Raw genomic sequence first — 21,029 nt, forward strand, 5'->3', positions numbered from 1 at the left:
CCAGGGACCACTGTTGACCGCATTGGACCACCATTGACCGACGGGAGAGGGGTGTTCAGGCGGGTTTTTTTATGGGTGGTTGCATGACGTGTTTTATATGGTTTTGAACCCCTATCCAATCGTGACTGGCCTGGGTTTGGGTTAGGGTGGTACCTAGGGTTTAGTCGACCACCGTGGGTGGTCAGGGTTGTTTAAAGGTGGTGGTTTGCACGGTGGGTGGCCTTATTTTCGTGGGTGGTTATATGGTTATTGAATTCGATTTAAACACGGGTTAACCTCTTGCTGTGACTTGACCGGACTCGGATCTGGGTTGCTTGGCTTGTGGGTGGTTAGTCGACTATGGTGGAGGTGTCGTGGAGTTTTCAGGTGGTGGCTCGAGGTAGAGTTGGCCATAAATTCGAAACAGGGGAGGAGTTGATTGTTGTTGTTGCAGGCAGTTTTAGGGATTATTGTGGTGGCGGTGTTGGGTCGAGGATAAGGAGGGACCACCCCTGGAACCACCGTGGGTCATTGGTGACAATGGTGTGGTTGGTGTAGATGATGGTGTCGGGTTGATTTAGTCACGGGTTGAAGGAGAGGTACTAGGGCAGAGACGAAGCTCAGCCCTGGCCGAATGGGCCATGGCCCGGGCGAACTTGTCATGATAAGTATAATAAATAGCAATAATTTAGCAATATTCTTTAGTGGCACAATGGTAAGCGTCTAAGACAAGGGTTGAGACTTCCACTAAGTCGCATGTTCGATGCACAATGACACGCTTGTTATCAGTTTCTTTTCTTTTCTTTTTTTTTTCATAACAATTTTCTTATTTGTCATCGAATATACTCCACTCCTCGAAGACTCGACCTATTATATTTTTAACTCCACTCCTCGAAGACTCTAACAGTGATTGTTTTATATTGTGCGTCTCACCTTAATTTATAATAGAACCTTCTTAAAATAGGTTTATTATCATTTATATTTTAGATTTGTTTCGCCGTTTAGATAAAATAACGCGTTATATATAAAATATGGAGTAAGTCCTTCTAAAAAACCAATGTATAATTTAATAATTATGTAGAAATAAAAATTAATTTGTATGTTTCGTAAGCTATCTAATCAAAAAGTCCTTATATATAGTGAAGACATGGGACGAACTCGAAATCGGCCCGGGTCGTAATTTTACCCTAGCTTCGTCCCTGTACTAGGGCGTGTTGGTATGGGTTGTAGGGGTCGGTTTGGCTGGTGGTTAGGGGCTGGTTAGGTGCGTTGTGTTGCAAGTTAGGGGTGTCTAGGTTGAGTGGTGTCGGTGGTGGTGGAGGTTGTGAATAATGGTTGAAGTCGTGTCTTTTGGTTACGTTGCGTCGGGTTCAAATGAATGTGGGTGGTGTTAGTGTTGCGTGGAAACCATGGGTGGCGCTGATATGGGTCAGGTCTGATGACCACCGTGGCTGGGCAAGGAGGGGTGGTGGCCACGGTGGGGATGGGGTCAGTGGGCTGCCGTGGGTATGGCTGGGTTGGGGTAAGTACGTAGTGACGTGGAAGTAGTGTATGCGTATGGGGATTCATATAATTATTGTTATTATATATGCGATTGTCTTTTGTTACGATTGACTCGGAATAATTTATTATGGGTATGTGTCATGGGAGAAACACGGGTATTTTTGGGTAGTTTGTCGGGTTGTGAGACGGGTTATAATTATTAATTTGTATAATAAAATACTCAATATAATTAATTAATTAATTAATTAATTAATAAGTAGTGTAATTGTTTATGTAATTAGATAGTGGGTAATTATAATTATCCTGGTTGCTAGGTGGCGATTTCATGAATGAATATTAACAGCTGATTAGCTTGGATTGCGTAATTGGGATAATTGCTTGCCAGGTAGGAATTTCCTACTCAACTCGGGTTTTATTATTAAGTGAATGTATATTTAATTGTGACGGTTGATGAGATTAAGGTTAATATTGTGATTTATTATTGGAGATAGAGTGTTTGTGTATGCTAAGATTTTGGCTAAGCTGTATGACGGGATTGTTATTGTGTATTTGTTGTTGGTTATGTTTGGTATGGAGAGTCAATTATTTAGTTGAGCATAACACGAAGGGTGTTACTGCCAGTTGTGTATAGCGAGTAATCGTTATTGCCAGATGAGCATAGTAAGTAATTACTACTGCCAGAGATAGTTGTGCATAATAAGTAATTACAACTGCCAGGTGAGCATGGTACGCAAGTACAACTGCCAGTTGAGCATAGCACGGTTTTAAGGGGGTTGTGCTACTGCCAGTGACGTATGTGAGTTGTACGGATGAAGTGATGAGAATTCGAAGGGTGTCTGATGTGGTTGGATTATTATTGTTGTTTAGTTTATTCCTACTCAACCTCGTGGTTGACAGTGTATTCGTGAACACCTATGATTAACCATAATGGGGAGCAGATTTTGCAGGTCTCAAAGATTAGCTGACTTGGGAGTATTGGGACGTGAGCTTGACTTGGACCATAGTTGCTGTCTAGATCACTTAGATTAGTAGTCACTTTATTTATTCCGTTGCGGGTTGTATCAAGTTTTATATTATGTTTAGATTGAATAAGTTGTAATAATATGTAATCACTAAGTTTTAATTAAAGTACTTTGGTATTGTTGTACTTCGTTATTCACTACCTCGGGAAACCTAGATGGTAACAGTCCTATTTATTTGGGAATGTCTAGCTAAAGGCTCCTGAATAAATAGGGGTGTTACATAGCCCGTATTAGAATATGATCATATGATTCAAATTCAGACGGACTAGTGGTCATGAAAATTTACTAATTCGAGACTCGATCATGCTTAAACATTCAAGTCGTGTATGTGACCAAGTCTCGAGGGGGCAATTTGTAGGCACGTAAAATTTATACAAGTGCCACGTCGGAAGTCAAAAGTCAAAATGTTGACCCGTCAAATGAAATGTAAACTAATATAATTAATTTGGACAAAATTTAATTAAATTAGTCCAATTTGGTTATTTTAGTCGGACCGACTTTCTAAAGTGATAAATGTGACACCCCCACATACCAAGGTGCCTTACCAAGGACCACCCTAGTATGAAAGACCGTCACCATCTCGGTTGCCCGAGGTTAGCATATCAAAGTTACTATTCCAAAACAACATTTATTAAAGTATAAACAGTTAATGATTACATGTTCCAAAAACCAAATCCAAAATAAAGATTACTAATGTTCAACAACTGAAACTGAAAGATAAATCTCATGACAGCGGAAGTTAGACTCGAGTGATGACTCTCCATCTCATCCCCATAGCTAATAATCATCATCACCTATCACAATCTGCTCACCATCCGCGAATGGATCACCACAGATTTTACAAAACAACAACGTGGTCAGTTTACTTTATAATCAAAATAAGACAAGTACAAAAGGCAAACTGTTGATCATCATCCACCTCCAACTCACGATCTCACATAGTAACTGACTACATACTAAAGTGTGTAGCCCTGCCAGATACCCATCGCAACAGATAATCCTCACCGTCAGTGGAGGACCGCAACCAATGCCCACCTAAGCCCCGCTCATTAACGAGCGATAACCCTGTTCATTAATGTGCACATCCCCTTCTGTGGCGGGTTCCACAGAGGACGAAACTAGGGCGTGAAGCCACTCCCGCAAATGACTCCACTGAGCCGAGGACGCACCTCGCGAACATCATCAACAACCATCACATGACCAACATCAACTCCAACACACCAACAACGATCAGCAGATAAACAATCATACAATAATACAAACATATTCTTATAACAATTAAACAGTCAACCGGGTAGTGATGTGTTCATTTTATATATACTTTTACCCCTCATTTTAGCTTGGTTTTGATTGCATATCATACTTTAATTAGTATATTTGTGAGCTAATCTTGTGTTCTAGATGTATTGCTTGTATTTGTTACATTTTGTAGGAATCTAAGCATTTTTAGGCTTTTTTTATCACATTAGCAAGCACCAAGTTCACTAAGCTAAGTGATGTGTAAGTTTTAACGGTAGGGTCAAGTCGCTTACCACCAACAAAATTTAACCCAATTTAAGCCTAAATCGGGGTCGAACCACGAGGATGGGGTGGATTTCTACTTAGTCTAGGTAAGAGTCTAGTGATGGGGTGATGTCGTCGGGTCACATCCAATCAAACACATTTATAATACTCAACATACAACTAGTTAGTGGTAAGTCGAGGTCGATCCATGGGACGGTGGTTACTCAAATTATTCAATCTAATTATGGTTGTGCTTGGGGTTGTCACAATTATAATGGGTTGATGATTCTAATCTAATAGATGCAATAAACAAGCAACAAAAGGAAAGATGTAAACAATGGATTAAAAATGCTAGGATATCATGGGGTCATAGGGGATTCATGGGAATTGATCATACAAACATGTTCTCAAATTATAAGCAAGCAATTATTGTTGTGATGGATTGAGTTGGGTTATATCTTACAATCCTAGGAAAGTTTGGGTCCCGGAGCCGAATCGATTAGATTGTACAACACCTACAAGTCGACTTAGTCTTCCCTACTCAACAACATGCATGGTCTAATGAGACTCGAGTTGGTTTATGTCTTACAAGTCTCATTGAAAAGATAAGTGATGGGTAAAAAATGCAAGGATTCATAGGCTCGCATTTCATCAAACATAACATGTACTTGAGTTGAGATCAAAACAAGCAAGCAAATAAACCATGAAAGCATATTAATTTAAGCATGAATCATTCCCCATGTTGGTTTCCCCTAATTACCCATTAATCCTAGCTAAGTAACTACTCACTCATGATCAAGTTTAACATGTTAATAAGGTTGTCAATCATACTAACAAAGCCAAACATGATGAACAAGTAAGAAAGATTAACAATAATTAAAACAAGGATTAAGAGAAGTATACCTATGGAGATTCCAAAATAATAATGCAAAGAATAATAGAAGAACTTGATGATTGATGGAAGGTTGTCAATCTCCCAATAAACCCAATAATCTTCTAATTACCCAATAATAAACTTGAATTCCTCAATAATAAACTTGAACAATGATTAAAGGAAAGATTAATGTGTAATTTGTGGAAAGATTAAATGATAATCTATTCTAATCTACTACTATTCTAATTTAAGGAAGGATTGATTTAACCTCGTGAAAACTTCATTGTTTGATTATTACAAATGGGGTATATATAGTAGAGCATCATTAGGTTAAGCAAGGGTAAAATAGTAATTACACTTTTGAGTTTTAAGCAGGGAAACGCCGGTATTTTTTGAAGGATGGGCATCTTTCATTGAGGCTTGAAGAAGACGAAATTGTGCTGCCTTGGAATCCGGGTGTCTTGGGCATGAAGACGGGCGGATTGTGGTTCACGTAGCGAGGAAAAGTTTCATGTCCAGGAATACGCCCGTCCCGAGCGAAATATGGGCGTCCTGGGCTTCAACCCGAGCGGGTTAAATTTGACCCGAGCGGGTTGAGCTGTATCTTGAGCTCGGATTGTAAAACGGACGTCATTTCCTCATCCGGACTCCTATTGGAGTGATTCAAAAGCCTAGATCACTTGATTTTTCGACGCCGTTTCATCTAGCATACTTTCAGAGCCAAAGGAGCAACCCTTGGTTTGGTTTTCGAGCAATTTCTTCTTGCAATGTCTTCCTTCTCGTCATCCTTGCTTTTTAGCCTAAGATGCCTCTATATACTCTTTATTTCTACTTCCTTGGTCATCATTCTTGCCTCCTCTTCATACTTAGTCCATCAAATATCGTCAACAAGCTTCCAAATATGCACGAAAGACGGGAATTTCCGCCTTATTATCCCCTTTCCTACAAAACATATAGAATGCACTAGGAAAGCAAATAGGAAGGATTTGACGGATAAAATGGTCATGAAATGTTATAAAAGTATGCAAAATAGGTTCAATTAGGGGACTAAATGTGCGCAAATAATGTTCACATCATCTAGTCTAGTCAAAATGAAGGGAAAGGGTTTGATTTAAGCTACTCGATGCAACTAAACAAAATAGTGAAAAAATATGTGTTCAAATGATTAAAGGCTAGGGTTTTCGGGGTCATCTAAATGAACTATGGGTAAACAAGTCGATTTAAATAGTCTATGATGAAGGCTTGTCCTAGGATGGGAATCAATCTCTTGATAATCCTAAAGGCGGTCACCAACTCTCGTTGAGCAACTACCCTTCCTAAAGCATGCACAAAGACCACCACAAACTCTCATTTAATGGAGGAATTAAGCAATTAAGACAAAAGGCACAAGTTCTCACTTACACAATTTATCAAACACCTTGTATGCAATACTAAGAAAGACAAATTCTACACCATAGACTCAAAACAATCAACCTATCATGCCCAATAATCCGATTTAGACTCCCCCTAAACCCTAGAAGGGTAAATACTCACTCATGTTTAGGTTGTTCAAGCAAGTAAATGGAGAAAACCAAACAACAACAAGAGAAGACATGATAATGATTCTAGCAATTATAAAAGACAAAACAAAATGTAAACAATTGATTAACAAAGTAAATAAGAGAAGGGGTATACCAACAAAAGTAAAGATGATTGCTTTGATTGAATAAATGAAGGAAATCCTCCACAATCTCCAAATACAATCCTCAAAAACCAAGTGTAAACAATTGATTCTTACTAATACTAACTAATTTCACTAAGTAATTGATAATTATTATGGAAAGATTAAAGCTTGATTAAGGTAAGATTACAATAATTATGGAAAGTTTTCAGATCTAGGGTTGTGTGTACAAAGGGTTTAAGGAGGGGGTATTTATAGTCTTGCCTAAGATTAAGAAGAAAAAAGGAGTAAAGAGGAGAAAAGCCCAAATCCGTCAGCTGCTGCGTCCTACCGGTGGACCGGCTGCCGGCCTGCCTACCGGCAGGGCGGTCCAAAAATGAACTTCAACTTTGAAATTTTAGCTGGCAAGTGTGTTCTGCCGGTTGGCCGGCTGTCGGCCTGCCGGCAGAACACTGTCTTCAGAATCTTCAAATCCCTTGTGATGTTGCGTTCTTCCTGTGGACCGGCTACCGGTGCTCCTACCGATAGCGAGGTCAAGCCTCTTTTTCTCTTTTAATTCAAATTAATTCTAGCTGATGTGTTCTACCGGTGGGCCGGCTGCCGGCCTGCCGGCAGAACACAACATTCAGGTATTTTCTTCCTTCTCTTTGGCAAGGCTGGGAATGTGTTCTGCCGGTGGCCAGACCGGCTGCCGGTCTGCCGGCAGAACACAACACTCAGCAATTTTCACCTCTTCTTCATGTAAAGGCATTGGGATGCCTTCCTTGCCCCGATTCCTCCATACTCGACTCGATTCCTGCAAGAAGATACACCAAATCACAGATACGGGGATTGGGCACAAAATACAAGGAAAGGCATACAAAACCGACTCGATATGAGTCGGAATGCGTAAAAGAAAAGGGAAAATTAGGTGTAAATAAATCATATATCAAACCTCCCCACACTTAAACCTTACTCGTCCTCGAGTAAGTCCAAAATCAATGTACAAGTCACTACTATAATAGATATGGAGAGTGGGTGCACAATATAAGCATCACTCAACTAAGCTACTACCTAAGCCGATCGAGTATTAGCGCACTCAACGCCCCTTCAACTCACAATTTGACACTCATGAGGGAAAAGTGCCCTATTACAAGGCAAGTTGGGTCTTGCTACAAAAATGTGATGCAACTATCATGAAAGCACGTAACCAAGCAATAGAATGCATCTAACAAAATGGTCTACTTTCCTCATCTAAGTGGCCGAATTTTCAAGCAACAAAACATGGTCTTCGTCGGGAGTACCGTCTCAGAAGTTCCAATGGAGGTGCCAACCCCCTAAGCATGACTCAGGCAACCCTCGTGTGACCAATGCTCAAGAAACACATTCAAGAGCGGGGAAAGGGGAAGTAGGCAAGTCCATCGAGAATTACCGAACCAACACAAGATTCAACCAAGGGGCCCATGACTAAGGGGACCTAGGCAACGACATCCTCGCAGTTTTCACTCGTCACTCAATGAAAGAACAAGGTGATTCTTGTGACAAGTAGTAACCAAAATCACTCTCCTAACTCGACTAGCGAAAACGTGCCCGCAATCTAATGTGTAAGATCGTCCAATGTCCAACGAAATGCAAACAAAAGTAAAGTGCACACGATATGAAGCAAGGGTTGTAACGGGGCTAGGGAGTAGGTCAAAACGGGATTGGTGCAAGCACCGTTTGGATATATGGAGTTCAAATCAAGAATCACCGACACATCGTAACCCATTTCTTATTGCAACACATGAGACACGTCTATGCCCTAACATAGCATGGATGACCAAAACTATGCAAAAATTGCATAAACCCAACTCAAATTGGAAAAATTCAAAAGTACTCCTCTTATTTCAACAAATGGTAACGTCTACACTGTAACAAAGGCTCGGTTTCCCAAACCATGCAAAAAATGTGTAAACTTTGGAAAAACATCAATTTGCCCTTTTATTTAGCAACGGCTTTTTCTACCCCGTTTAATGATGAGGAGGGGTGTTGCTTGCCTTTTTCTTTTCTTGACAACAAATATATACAACACGCATGACTTAAATTTTTTTTTATTTTCCATAACTTTTTCACTTTTCTATTTTGTTTTTCATTTCTTTTTCAAAACCTCTTATTTATATACAATGCCAAATATACACCGAATTCCGACCCAAGTGGATATGTACAATATCCACTACTACGACCCAAATCACCTCCTATAACACAACTACAAAACCGACCAATTCTTGATCAAGGAAGGGTGGTTATGGAATGTAGCTATTTTGGTGGGTTTGCAAAATGGAAAGGCTAAAGCTCAAAGGGGGTGAAACAAAAAGGGAGATAATGAAAGGAACAAAACAAGGCTATTTGGCTATGTGAGGTTCATACAAACTGATTTTCCTTCATATCACGTGCACAAAATGTAATGCAATTTCACGGTCTAAGGACAAAATGATACACTTATGCGTCTTGATGTGACACGCCTCGCGAGGAGGCCTACTCTTAAACCTAGATGAGGGCGGGGTATGAATGTACCCACCCTAGGAGGCTCTACCCTTACCTTTGAGTAGCTAAGTCGAGCCTTAGGTCTAGCCTACGGCCTTAGGCCTCACAAGGTCGGTCCAAAATCGTTGGTCAAGCCCGCCTCCCTCGGCTAACTAAGAGGTCACGGGTGCGAGTCACGGGGAGGGAAAAGGCACAATTGGACGCATAACTCATCACGGGGGTACTTGGTTCCCTTCCTAGACCATATTCATGCAAAACATTTGTATACAAACGGATGTGAAACTTCAAATTGAAAAACATGTATATACAAGAATCATATGCATGCGAGAATCGAAAATGAACACAAGGTAAACATGCAACAACTTTGACTAATCCTAGCAACACATCAACACCAAAAATACACAGGTTCCCCAAGGGAACATCCAAGGCACAAAATCCCATTCTCCTTCAAATATTCAAGAGATAAAAAAGAAAGAACGGTAAAGGAGTAAGAGATTAGAACGAGTTTACCAAGCGTCTTCTAGCTCCTTTTTGCCTCAAATGGTTGATGTCTATGCCAAAGGTTAGCCAACAAACAACATATATATACAATGCAATGTTTTTGTAATTTTTGAAATTTTTCAATTTTTAGGCATTTTTTTGAATTTTTATCAAATTTAAAGGTATAAACAAATATTCACAAAGTGGATATTTCCCTCCCCACACTTAAACATTACTCGTCCCCGAGTAAGTCTCCAATGGAACAAGTCTAGGGAGAGAAGAGGTAAAAGAAAGTAACATATTTTTGAAATTTTGAAATTTTTGAAAATAAAAATAACATATTTTTGTGTTTTTCTTGAATATATGAATTTCCTCCCCACACTTATTTATTTACATGAGTTTCAAACGGAAATAAATGTGTGGAGGAAATTAAGAACGAAAATGCATGTTTTTGGTTTTTTTTTTAGGCCCTCCCCACACTTATTCATTTACATGGGAGGGCAAGTTAGAGAAATAAAAGAACTTGTTTTTTGGTTTTTTGAATATTTGAAAAGAAATAACATGTTTTTTGTATTTTTAAATTGGTGGAATTTCCTCCCCACACTTATTTATTTACACGAGTTTCAAATGGAAATAAATGTGTGGAGGAAATTCGGAAATGAAATGCATGTTTTTGGTGATTTTTTTAATTTTTCAGTTTTGTAGTGGTTTTCAAATAAGCATGCAATGCATGATCTACCCTATATGCAATATTGAAATACGATGCAAGCTACACTATATGAATGCAATAACTAAATGTGACAATATATTATAAATTTGAAATCTAATGCAATCTTATATGAATGCAACTAAGTGAATTTCTAACTAAATGCATGCGAAAAATTAAACATGAATGAGAGAATTTGGATTAAGGGGGAGGTCATACTTGTCATTTTGGATTGATTAGGGAGGAGGACGGGCCACCAACTCGGCCCTCGGGACTAGGAGTCCATCTCATCATCATCATCATTTTCTCCGGTACTAAACTCGGAGCCGTGAATCAAGTCATCGGGGTTGAAGGTGAGATCACCTCCACTACCGCCGCCCATGAGACCTCCCGTGAAGTCTCCACTCATTTTCATCACACCGCCATCACCTCCCGTAGAAGCATCTCCCATAAAGGCCCCACCGGACCCCGTAGCACCCATGTCACTAGCAAAGTAGGGTCGGACGCCCCCCACCCAATGGGCATCATGCCCCTCCGGCGGATACTCGGACCTAGGAGGAAAAATGGGGGCGGAAAAGTAGTCCGGTTGGAGGTTAAGACCTCCGTGGACCATCCTCCCGTCCTTGGGGTAGTTCCCGTCGGGCCAAGTAAAGTAGGAAGGGTGTGGGGCATCAAATGGGACGTAGTCCCGTTTACAAAAGTCGTCGTAGATCGGGTACGAAGCGGTGGATTGATCATAATAAATGCGGTCCAATTTCCGCCCCAAAATATCCTTCTCACTAGCGGCCTTGGCCGTGGCAATATCCATCCTCTCCATCCACTCGGTAAGGGAAGGTGGTAAAGGAGGATAGGAAGGTTGGCTCGAGGAGGACCCCTCACCTTGTTGGAATTGCCAATGTGGAGGTTGGTGGGTTTGAGGCACGGTGTATTGTAGGGAGGAAGGAGTGTCCACTCTACGATCTCGTGTATATACACGTGGAATATTATGAGGAGGTTGGTCGGTGGGTGGTTCTTCTTCAATATCAAGGAGGTAGTCATCCTTGTCCTTCTCAATTTTGATTGTCGTGACATTGGGGAGTGGGATTGAATTCTTGTAATTGATTTGCCAATACTCCTTGTCGTCAATGGGGTTGGCCTTAAGCCAACCAAGCTTAGTGCCCAAGTAATGCTTGGTTAAATAAGTGTCCCCTGGTTTCCAATTCATGGTAGAAAGGTCTACCGGACGGTCCAAATTACGGGCAATACGGGTGATGATGCCACCCACATGTATAGGGACTTTTTTCCCCGGGGAACTGGCAATCTTTGACAAATGAATGGCAAGGTGGTGAGCCACATTAATTTTGAAGGTGGTGGGTTTTGTAAACAAGTAGGACTCCAAAATTTCAAGTTCATTGGTCCGGAAAACCCACGGCTCATACACCGCAAGAACAGTGCATCCCATAAATCGATGCCACACCCGAATGACGGGATTGTGGCAACTAATCACATCCCTTTTCACTCCAACTTTATCCTCTAGGCCGGAAATTGCTTTCCACACTCGGGAATAATGAAAATCAGCGGGTGGGTTATGTGATGGGTCATTTTCCAACCCAAACATGTTAGCCAACCGACCCAATGTAATATTGTGCTCCCGGTTCATAAGGCGGAAACTAAGGGTAGCCACCATATTATTTTGTCGGTGCTTTGTAATCCACAAACTACTCAAAAATTCCCAAGTGATTCGGGGGTAAGTATATTCATGCATTGAGTACATTCCCCTCATTCCTACCCCGGCAAAAAGAGCTTCCATTTCCCTAGCTAACCCGAGGGCCGACAAGGACGGATGATGAAGAAACTTAGTGGGGGTTAGGGGACGATTTTTAAATAGAATGAACTTACCCTTTTGAGATTGGGTGGCAAACTCAACCGTAGGAAAATCCGGGTCGGGATTAGTATCGCTAGCGGCTCGAGCAATCAACTCCGCTTGATCTCTTGCTACGTCGGCTCTAGTCCTTCTCCCCGCCATTGTGAAGAATAGAGGTGATTGGTGAAGGTAGGGGGAAGTTTGATTGAGATTTGAGGGAGTTAGGGTTGAAATGGGGGGAAAATGAGAAGGAAATGAAGGAGGATATAGTTGAAATGAATGAAAAATTAAGGGTTTCACGGTTTAATTTGGGTCTGTTTAGTGCGTTATGCCGGTATGTGAACCGGCAGCCGGTCTGCCGGCTGAGCACTCCTTCAATTTTCTAATTTTCGTGAATTTTCCCTCCAACTTTTTTACCTCGCTACCGGTGGATGAACCGGCTGCCGGTCCACCGGTAGAACACTCCTCTCAGTTCCAATTTCCCTTTGCCAGGTGTGTCCTGCCGGTGAGCCGGCTGCCGACCTACCGGCAGAACACTACTCCACTCATAAAATCAACTGCTCAACATCTTTAACATGAGTGCTCTGTCGGTGAGCCGGCTGCCGGCCTGCCGGCAGAGTACTCCTCTTCACTATATTTCAATTTTTCTTCAAGTGTTCACGTGTGTCCAGCCGGTGGGCCGGCTGCCGGCCTGCCGGCAGAACACACTCCTATCAGCAATTCTTGGTGTTTTCAGCTAACCCATGTGTGTCCTGTCGGTGAGCCGGCCTACCGGCAGAACACAACACTCATTCAATTTTCAACAAAATAATTTGGTCTCGTTGCCGGTAGGGGCACCGGCTGCCGGCCTACCGGCAGAACACTACATTCTGCTCTTTTTCACTTGTTTTCTTCCAACTTGCTCAATTTTCTTTAACTCGGAATTCGAGCTTTTTCGTCGACCTCGGAATTCGTGTTTTCCACAACTACGCCGACGCATCATGTCGGGATTTCGGGTCAAACGAAAATAATGCTTGTTTTCTTCAAATGTGACCTCCGTCACCAATCCAAAGTTGACAAAGTAAGGTTCCAAATCTCTCGTTATCTACCTAAAATGCATGCTATATACAAATGGTGGTGCTTGAGGAACTCCACCAAACCAAGGCTTGCTTAATTTTGAAATCAATCATCCCCCAAGGATGGGGGGTCTTCCAAATCAACTTCATTTCAGGTCTCAATGGGTAGACGTTCATAGAAGTACTTAACTCGATGACCATTCACCTTGAAACACTCTCCCTTGTCATTCTTCAACTCAAAGGAACCGTAAGGGAACACGACGACTACCTAAAAGGGTCCCGACCACCGAGACCTCAACTTCCCGGAAATATTTGAAAACGGGAGTTGAAGAGTAGTACCTTGTCACCCACAACGATCTCCTTTCTTGTGATTTTCGAGTCATGCCATTTCTTGGTCCTTTCCTTGTAAAGTCTTGCACTCTCATAAGCATCCATCCTCAACTCATCAAGTTCATTGAGTTGAAGAAACCTCTTGTTTCCCGCGACATCTAAGTCATAGTTGAGCTCTTTGAGGGCCCATCTTGCTTTGTGTTCCAACTCGAGAGGTAAGTGACAAGACTTGTCATAGACCAACCGGTATGGAGTAGTGCCGATTGGGATCTTGTATGCGGTCCTTAGAGCCCACAACACATCATTGAGCTTAGCACTCCAATCCTTCCTAGACTTGTTCACGACCCGCTCCAATATAGCCTTGATTTGTCTATTGGAGACTTCCACTTGCCCATTTGTTTGGGGGTGGTAAGCTAGAGCTACCTTATGCCGGACACCGTACTTCTTGAGGAGTGCATAAATGGTTCGGTTGATGAAATGTGAACCACCATCACTTATAACGGCTCGGGGTACTCCAAAACGGGGGAAAATATAGTCTTTGAAAAGCTTGGAAACAACCTTTGAGTCATTGGTAGGGGCGGCTATTGCTTCGATCCACTTGGACACATAGTCCACCGCAACTAATATATATTGGTTGCCAAATGAAGATGGGAATGGTCCCATGAAATCCACACCCCATACATCGAAAAGCTCAACTTCTAAGATGTTGTTCAACGGCATCTCATCTCTCCTTCCAATGTTACCTCTTCTTTGACAAGAATCACAAGAGTGTACCATGGCATATGCATCTTTGAATAAAGAGGGCCAATAGAAGCCACAATAAAGAACCCGAGCTTGGGTCCTAGATGTGGACAAGTGCCCTCCATAAGTGGTAGCATGGCAAGCTTGGAGAATTTCACGGGCTTCTTCTTGAGAAACACATCTCCGGTAAATCCCATCATTACATCTTCTATAGAGGTAAGGGTCCTCCCACACATATCTCTTTGCTTCATATCTCAACTTCTTCCTAGCTTGGTTATCAAATTCTTCGGGGATAAAGCTAAAACTCAAGAAATTGGCTATATCCACATACCAAGAGGTGGAATAGGTAATAGCAAGGATAGAATCGTCGGGTAACCATTCATCAATAGGGACCCCATCGTCCTTGTCCCCTCGGGACTCCTTAGTTAACCTCGAAAGATGATCCGCCACAAGGTTTTCGGATCCCGGCTTGTCCTTAATCTCTAGATCAAATTCTTGAAGGAGTAGCACCCATCTCAAAAGTCTGGGTTTAGCATCCTTCTTCACCATCAATTGTCTCAAGGTGGTATGATCGGAGTAAACCACCACCTTAGACCCAACAAGGTATTGCCGAAACTTTTCCACGGCATGGACAATTGCTAGCATCTCTTTCTCGGTTGTAGAATACCTGCATTGTGTTTGATCAAGGGTCTTGCTTGTATAATATATCACATGGTACTTCCTATCCACCATTTGACCAAGTACCGCACCAACCGCGAAGTCCGAAGCGTCACACATGATCTCAAAGGGAAGGTTCCAATCCGGAGCCCGGATTATTGGTGCCGTGACCAATGCTCTCTTCAGCCTATGAAAAGCTTCAAGACAAGATTCATCAAACACAAAGGGGGCATCTTTGAGGAGTAATGAGGTCAATGGTTTTGCTATCTTTGAAAAATCTTTGATGAAACGCCTATAGAATCCGGCGTGGCCTAGAAAACTTCTCACTCCCTTTACATTGGAAGGAGATGACAAGTTCTCTATAACGGCAACTTTAGCACCATCAACCTCAATACCCCTACTAGAGACAACATGACCGAGTACAACCCCTTCCTCTACCATAAAATGGCATTTTTCCCAATTAAGGACGAGGTTGTGCTTCTCACATCTCTTTAACACATTAGTTAAGTTTTCAAGACCATGATCAAATGAGTCTCCATGGACACTAACGTCGTCCATGAAAACTTCCATGCTTTTCTCTAGAAAGTCCGAAAAGATTGCCATCATGCACCTTTGAAAGGTGTCGGGCGCATTGCAAAGCCCGAATGGCATCCTACGATAGGCATAAACTCCTATTGGGCAAGTGAAGGTTGTCTTCTCTTGGTCATCCGGGTGGATGGGAACTTGGAAGAACCCGGAATAACCGTCTAAGAAGCAATAGTATGCATGGCCCGCGAGCCTTTCTAGCATTTGGTCAATGAAGGGAATCGGGAAATGGTCTTTTAGGGTGGCGGCATTGAGCTTCCGATAGTCAATATACATGCGCCACCCGGTCACGGGTCTAGTTGGTAGGGTGGTGCCATCTTCTTGTTCAACCATTTGTACTCCCCCTTTCTTTGGGACCACGTGAACCGGACTAACCCATTTACTATCGGTTATTTGGTAGATGATTCCGGCCTCTAGAAGTTTCAACACTTCACTTTTTACCACCTCGGCCATTTTTGGGTTAATCCGCCTAAGACCGTCAACCTTGGGACTCCCCTCTTCCAAAACTATTCTATGCATGCACAAACTCGGACTTAATCCCTTGATGTCATCAATGCTATAACCAAGTGCCCCTCTATGAGTTTTCAAGATTTCCAAAAGCTTCTTTTCTTGGGACTCACTTAGGTTAGCATTAACGATCACCGGGTAAGCCTCCCCCTCATCAAGGAAAGCATACTTGAGTGAGGGAGGCAAGGGTTTGAGTTGTATCTTTGGAGGGAGAAAGCCCTCCACTTTCTTCAAAGTTCCTCATCAACTTCATGGTCTTCCTTCATAGCCTCATCATGCAAAGAGATTTGAAAAACCTCTTCCATCTCCGCTTCTTCACGGTCTACTTCATGTACCACCTCATCTATCAACTCAATAGTGCTCAACCTTTCCATCTTTGGTCCTTTCATCAAGTTCGGTAGGTTAAATTCGACGTTGTTTCCCTCGATTTGGAAGGTTAGCTGCCCATTCTTCACATCAATGAGAACTCCTCCGGTAGCCAAGAATGGCCTACCAAGGATGATGGGAGTGTGGCTATCCTCCGGAATATCGAGGACAACAAAATCGGCGGGAATTAAAAGCTTTCCAACTTTGACGGGTACGTCTTCAAGCACCCCCATGGGGTGCTTGACGGATCTATCCGCCAATTGGAGAGTCATTGAAGTGGGAGTAAGGTTTTGAATGCCGATCCTCTTGGCAACTTGTAGATACCTCATTTCTGCACCTCTCGCAAACCACCCGGTGATGATTGGGCCGCATGTTTGGTACGCGGAACGATTTGTGACAATTCATAAGTTTATCGTCAAGTAATTGCTCAAATATTAATGTCTACCTCTTAGTTTTCATCTACGTGCCGATACGGTCGTTTTGACAGTAATTAGAGTACATTTGGAGTCCGAGCCTAAAACCGTCTCCATTTTCTGATAATCGTTCAATCCCGAGTCGGAATGTTCTGGAATGTTCCGGATATTTCTATTCCATATTTTATAAATATTTCACAATCTTAATGTTTTGGCAAACAATTTCCCGTAATATTCATATAAAGTATTAAGGAAAACCAAATTATTCCGTCCTTCCATAACTCAAACACGGAAATCTTTCTTCCGCAGGAGGAAACCACCTGGGAACAGACGCACGCGGCAGTGTTGCGCCTCTTCCAAGAGACGCATGCTTTGCTGCGCCTCTTCCCAGGTCCTATTCTGCATAATTTTCGTATCTTTTTCATATCTTTCCGAGATTCACTTCCAAAGAGTCTCCGAAACCCTATTTTCTCCACGTGATTAGTATAAATAGGAGCCTTCGCTCCTCATATTTCTCACGCGAGTGTCCGCCCTTCTCTTCTCCCTTTGCATTCTAGACTTTTGTTCTTACTTTTTGGCGTCTACGTGCTTGATCTTTCAACCACGTAAGCTCGGATCCTTGTGAGTACCAGCCTCGTTTGCATGACCGACCAACTTGACCAACTACACATCAATCAACTTAATTAATCTAATCGTTTTTCTCTTACGAGGGCACTTTCTTTGCATTCGCGTCGAGCATCACTAATCGATATCTTAGTCCTTCTCGTTTCGTCAACATGTAAGTCTGAGGGTGTAAATCTCTCTTTTACTTATTGTATTTTAATTATTGTATCACAATTGTAAGGTTTATGTCGAAAATACTTCTTAAAACCGATTTATAAAACCTCGTTTAAAACCCGTTTTACGGATTACCAGAAGACAAACCGTCGAGAAAGGACGCAGCAATTGTTGCGCCTCTTCGTGAGGCTGCCGCAGTTCCTGCTTCCTTTCTTCTTCCTTCGTCCTCTGTAAATTCGTTCGTTATTTGCTTTTTTATTTGTTTGTTCTTTAATTCTTCGTCATAATAGTCTGATATTTCACATGTATATTATTCATCACCATTAACACGTTTAATTCGTCATTAAATTCGGCTTAAATCCCAAGTAATCTCATATTTGCGGGTTTTCGTCATTAAATTCAATCCGGATTGTAGAAATTCGACTCATCAATATTGAGTTTCTGGAATTCGTCTTTGATATAGTTTTCATCTGTCTGTTGTCATGTTCGTCATTAATCCGTCGTTAACTCATCATATTTAACCTAATTAATTAGTTAAATTTGTAAATTAATATAATTAATCATGTAATTAACCCGCGTTATCTCCGTCTCATCCATGTTCTATTGTTTATGACCCATTAATCACACGTAATTAACCTACTAATCACTTCCATCCGAGTAAATAAATTAATCCATCGTTAAATTCACCAATGAGTATTAACAACACGCAATTCCGGCTTCACAGCCAGAATTCAGGTCAGGAACAGACGCAGCGTCTACTGCGCCTATTCCAAAGGACGCAGTTCTGCTGCGCCTGTTCCGGGTTGAATTCTGTCCCTGAACTCCGTGGTTGCCTTGACTTAGTTTAATTAGCTCACGTATAATTAAATACTGATCGTATTATCACCTTCTGATCTGTTCGTAATTTTATTCTTTTATTCTTTTTCTCAAATTATCCGTTTTAAAGGTATTTTCGACATAAATCGCCTAATCCCATGTAACTATTGTAATTTTTATCGTAATTTTCTTTTATTGTATTTATCATTATTTCTTATGCCATTTGTTTGTTTTCACATGTAATTGAGCATTAAATCTTACTTCGACCTTAATTGTTTGCTAATTACGTGTTAACCGACTTAGCCTAATTTTCACATGTTAGGATTAAAACTTGGATGTTGCATTGCATGCATACAATCGACGATATATCGAGTACGAATAACTTCCCTAATCATTAGTAGAGGCCGCTATCGAGGTGGGCGGGATTAGGTGTTCGATCAAAAGAGCTTCCTAATAAGTACCCTCACCCCTTACTCCAGATCTCCGTGAACACCCGTGTTCATTGGCATCCACGAGAGTCATTCTAGACATAGAATGCTAAGGGTAAACGATTGCTTAGTGTTCATGTCACTACTTTGTGTCTTGACATGACACGAGGTATTCGAACGGTTCCAATTTCCCATAAAAATTGGTGGCGACTCCAACAAAAATGCAAACGCTTGTTTCTCCTCTCTCCCAAGCGCCCCCGTGGGTCCCCCGCTGTCCACAGTTTGGCGACTCCGCTGGGGAAAATACACTTACGTGTAGCTAAGGGTGAAACTTGAACAAGGTTAGGGAATAGTTTGTACAAGACAATTGTCGGTTCTCATAACTCGGTCTTCCTAGACCGTTTTATTCGGCCTTCCTAGGCCCAACCCAACCCATTCGACCAATCGTCCCGTCTAAACGGTCCTAATTCTTATTTGGGCCTAAGGATGGATAGCGATTGACGTCATCCATACCATGATGCTTACTCTTGTTTGTGTCAAGGGCCTTCACTACTTGAGGAAATGGACTAGGAATCGGCCTTACTCTTGTTTGGTACGAGCCTCTCCACAGACTTCGGGTTTGATGGTTCGGTATGGCAACCCACCCTTTAAACCAAAACCCTCCTAAATGCACTCAGCATCCCGTTATAATGCTTGTATAAATGCTTGTACATTACATGATCACCATTTTCTAAACAAAACCATGACGATTTTTCAAAAATAAAAACCCCTTTTCTTAATCAAAATTTCGAAATAGGCCATTTGATTAGCGCAAAACCCAGTCGAAACTCTGTCCGTTTGTCAAATCAAAATTCGGGCCACAAGCCCATTTCAAAACCTCACTTCGAGTCTACTCCTACAACTACACTATAGTTGACTAGGATACACATTTTCAAAATCTTTGCCTTTCTTCAAAACTCACTCAACACAAGTGGCACACACCCACTTCACGAGTCAAAACATTTCTTCTTTTAGCAAGCGTGTTAGAATGGTCGATCGTGTTTTGATTCGTCGTCGATCTCTTATCCAGTTTTCAAGATGCCTGGATCCAGCGAAACAAACCTCAACCAACTTCAAGATGGTAATGATCGAATCCTAGCCGCGCTAGCCCGTATCCAAGATACCCAAGACCAAGTCCATGATCGCCTTGAGATCATCGAGGGTCGGATCTATGCCGTAGAGGGAAGGTTACCTCCCCATGAAAGTGAGGTAATAGGTGACTCCGAGAATGAATCCAGGGATGAAAATCCTCTCATGGGGATGACTGTAGCTGAGAAAAGACTCCAATGCTTAGAGGAACAATTGATGTACCTTAAGGTGGATGACATTTATAGAGAGAATAACCGCAAGTATGAGGCCGTCGATGCCAAATTACCAACCAACTTCAATATGACGGATATCCCTAAATTCAAAGGTCATGAGAACCCTTTGAACCACATCCGTGCTCTCAAGGATTACATGTCTATCAAAGGCATCAAACCCGAGATGTTCTTAAGGATCTTTCCTTCATCTCTCGACACTATCCCAAAGCAATGGTTCTACTCTCTAGATCATAAGAGGGTCGCTACTTGGGAAGATGCTGCAATCGAGTTTTCTAAACAATATGCGGATAATGCCGAGATCCAAGTTAACATGCGCACTCTAGAGGTTCTTACCCAAAATGACAAAGAAGGATTCACCGACTTCCTAAGTAGGTGGAGGAAGACTAGTACCCAACTAGTTGAACGCCCGGATGAGGCTACCCTTGTGGAGAAGTTCGTGGATAATCTCAAACCCATTTATGCCAACCATTTGAGATACCAAAACATCAAAAGCTTCAAGGACTTAACCGTACTAGGGACAAGGATAGAAGATGACATCCGTAAAGGACTCTTGTCCAAAACAGTAGGTCGAGGATATCAAGGCTCAACAAGCCGTTCATACGGCTCTACTAGCAAGACAGATGAAGTTAACCTTCTCGAGCCATCCAAGAAAACTACCCCACCAAGGAAATTCACAAATCTTGGGGACACTTACGCCAACGCTCTAAAAAGGCTAATGAAGCAAGGCAAACTCCAACCCATTGGACCTACTCCCGAACCCGAAAGGAAATCCAAGTTCTGGGATGAGAACTCGTACTGTGAATACCATAGGGGCAAGGGATATGACACAGAAAAGTGCTACAAGTTGAAAAATGTGCTTCAAGACATGATTGAAGATGGTTGATTGCCAATACCGCCGGGAGGTAAACCAAACAACACTCA

This window comes from Silene latifolia, chromosome 10 (genome assembly GCF_048544455.1).
Source record: "Silene latifolia isolate original U9 population chromosome 10, ASM4854445v1, whole genome shotgun sequence".
NCBI classification, from domain to species: Eukaryota; Viridiplantae; Streptophyta; class Magnoliopsida; order Caryophyllales; family Caryophyllaceae; genus Silene; species Silene latifolia.